The following is a 3,495-nucleotide window of genomic DNA, read 5'->3' as shown; positions in this document are numbered from 1 at the left end:
GGCTTATTCAAATCCTGATATATATAAGAGCTTCTTTTGGCTCCTTCCATGTTAGCTTGAATAATGATTACAAAAGGGAGAAATGGGGTAGAAAAACTGCACTCCACCCAGAAAGAGGAGTCAGCAATCTACACATGAGTCTTACAGTAGGTAAAGGAGAAAAAATACTCCTAATGTAAAAAGGGGTCCAAAAAAGCTAAGATCTTTAGAATAGAAATCTCTCTCTTAAATGTGTTGTGACCAGCAAATCTGAGGTGGGAAATTTCAAGTAGGTCTCCATGTAGCAGAAAAATAAGTGGAGGAGGTGGGGAGGTAGCAACAGATGTATAGTTAGATTTGAGACCATATCTGGCAAGCCAATTAGCAGGTTTTTTTCCTTCCCTAAATATAAAACTAAAGTTAACAAGGATGTGGGAGGTGAGTCTTCTGATATTTTGAATCCAGTAAGAGTGGTTCCAGGGTGTCACTTCCTCAGTGCTTAATAAGTTGATGACCACTGAAGAATCCACTTCCAGCCATATATGAGTCCATCCAATCTTTATTGCAAGGTTTAATGCCCAATAAACAACAATAATCTCTGTTTCAATAGCATCAACAGCCAACACATGAGTATAGAAGTAAAGTAGACATTGGCCTAGGTGATTTCTGAATATTCCACACACACATGTCCCCAACTCAGATGAACTTCCATCCGTGTTAATCTTTGTAGTGTGACCCTTAGGTGGTTTCCATATCACTTTATAAGTTTATTGAGGAGTTTTCTTTTCAGATGTGTAGGAGTTGAAGATATTTGGAAACTTTTTATACTTGATCACCTGTAGGTAGGATACAATGTTTCTAACCACCTTTTCAGTAGTGGATATAGTGTCTTCAAATTTTGCTTTGTTTCTATTCATCCAAATAAACTGTGCGACTATGAAAGGTATAGGAGCATAATTTAGCTTACGTCAGTTCTGCCAGCAAGAATTAGTCTTATCCCAAGTGAGATTAATGAATTCAATGTTTAGATGTTGCTTAAGCTGGTTCCAAACTTTATGGGCAAACCTGCATTCAAAGAAGAGATGTGTTAGGAATTCCTCCTCCTGTAGACACAACCCACATTTAAAGGGCCCTCTCAGTCCTTTTAGCTTGAGTATATCATTTGTGGGGATAAAATTTGGAGTGTCCTCTAGCTGAAGAATGACATAGATGGAGATAGAAACTTATTCCAGACAATCTCTCTCCAAGATACCTGCTCCCAACCATATAATTTGGAGTAAATAGCTTTGGTGAGGTTATGATTAGAGTATGCTTGCCAAATAGGTTTAGCTGCCTTAGTCCTGTCAAATTGTATGGTGGCAATTTTTCTAACTGAATGAACTTGCAGGATTGTGGAGAGTTTTTGAAGTGACCAATTATTGCCTTCCCAACATTCAACAACCTAGAGACTAGGAGTAAGGGAAGTGAGGGGAGTTAACCAGTCTTTGGGGCACCATTGGTCTAGTCAAAAATTGATATTCCCATTTCCCAGATCCCATAAGAAAATGTCTTCAACAATTTGTCTAATCTTTAGCATTTTCACCCAAATTTTGGAATCACTAATTTTTCTGACTACAAGAGTAGGATGTTGTTCTTTATAGTATTTGACCCACATAAATTTAGCTCATAAAGAAGGTTGAGTTCTAAACTTAATCCAGATTTTACACAAATTTACTTGAAGAAGTTGATTCAGGCCCTTGAAAATAATGCCACCAGCCAACTGAGGTTTAGCCACCTTTTGTCAGGAAGCCCAATGCATCTGTCTTTGCCCTGACCATAAAAATCTTTTGAAGGCTCTCTCCATCTGAATTTGGGTGCTTTTCTTCATAGCAGTCATCTACAGGATGCAGGAGGGAAAGGTAGTCAGGATGCTATTCAGCAATGTTATTCTCCCACCATTGGAGAGGAAGGATTAAGTCCAGCCAGAAAGGAAGGAGGAAATCTTATAAAGGACTTCCTCAAATTGAATTTGTTTAGTTATGCCAGTAAGAAGAGTAACTACAAGGTATTTGATAGGATGTTGGGTGCTAGAAAACCAGTGTAATTAATGGCCCGATGTTTACAGTTGGGGGAGGATTTCTTATTCATGGTCAGATGACATTTACCAGCATTGAAATACATCCCTGATTGTATTTGAAATTTTTTGAGGCTTTGGAATACTTTTTTCACAGCATTCTTGTGGGCACTTGAGAAAACCATTATATCATCAACATACAAAAGGTGAGATGTAGCTATATTAGTTCTGTGATGATATCTGGAATAGCTTTGGGGAAGAAGGGATGCATCCAAAATTCTAGACAAATAGTCTATAGCAAGAATGAAAATGGTGGGGGATAAAGGGTCCCCTTGCTTTAAACCTCTAATAGCAGTAAAGGACCTCCAAGCTTACTCATTGATGAGAATGGAGTGTTTATTATTGAGTAACCATCTATGAATGAGCTGGCAGAAATTAGGTTGGAAACCTCTGGCTGAGAGTATCTCCATTATAAAATCTCAACTGATTGTATCATATTCCTTCTTTATATCCAATTTATAAATGAGGTTTCCCCCTCTACAAGGCTTATTCAAATCCTGAAGAAGTTCCAGGGCTAGTAATGCATTATCAATGATGGACCTTCCCTTTACAAAGGCAGTCTGGTTAGGTTTAATCAAAAAATCAACGTGGGGCTGTAGTCTACTCACAATAAATTTGCTTATAACTTTGCTGAGGACAACAGTAAGACAAATTGGTCTATAATGATCCCATGTTTTCTGAAATTCAGTTTTGGGTAGAAGGATAAAAGTGGAATCCCTGAAATAATGTGGGAGGTTGTTACCTTGAAAAAAACTGACCACAACAGCAATCACATCAGCTCTGATTATATCCTAAGATTTTTTGTAGAAGTCAATTGTAAAGCCATCAGGGCCAGCTGTCTTTGTAATATCAATGGAGTTAATTTCCTTTTCAGTAGGGGGGTCAGTGAGACTAAGATTTGTGGTATAACTCAGCTCATCAGAAAAGTAGTGAGTCTCTATTGGAAGCCTTGTATAATGGACTTAGTTCAATAGCTTTTTAAAGTAGTTTGTAGCATCTATAGCAATGGTAGTATTATCACGGAGCCAAGTTCCTTCGACATTTTGAATGGTGTGAATTGTATTGCACTTCTTTTTGTACTTGATATAAGCATGATAAAAATTGGTATTTTGGTCCCCCTCAGTAAAGATATTCATGGATGCCTTTTGTTTCAAGAATTGATCCTGATATTCAATAGTACTGAGAAGGTTATTTTGATTATTGAGAAGCACCTCTTCCTCCACAAATCCCTGTTGAGCTTTCTGTTCAAGTCTAATAACCTCTTTTTTAACATGAGTCACATTTATGAGAACATTACCAAAGGCTTCCCAACTCCACTTTCTAAGGGCCTTACCAGTTTTAATTTGTAGTAAGCTAAGTTTAACCAAAGGGTCAGGGTGGGAGATATCTTTCCATAGGTCAGA

Source organism: Phalaenopsis equestris, unplaced genomic scaffold (genome assembly GCF_001263595.1).
Source record: "Phalaenopsis equestris unplaced genomic scaffold, ASM126359v1 Scaffold235088, whole genome shotgun sequence".
NCBI classification, from domain to species: Eukaryota; Viridiplantae; Streptophyta; class Magnoliopsida; order Asparagales; family Orchidaceae; genus Phalaenopsis; species Phalaenopsis equestris.
The sequence above is the reverse complement of the archived record's forward strand: the minus strand, read 5'-3'. Positions refer to the sequence as shown.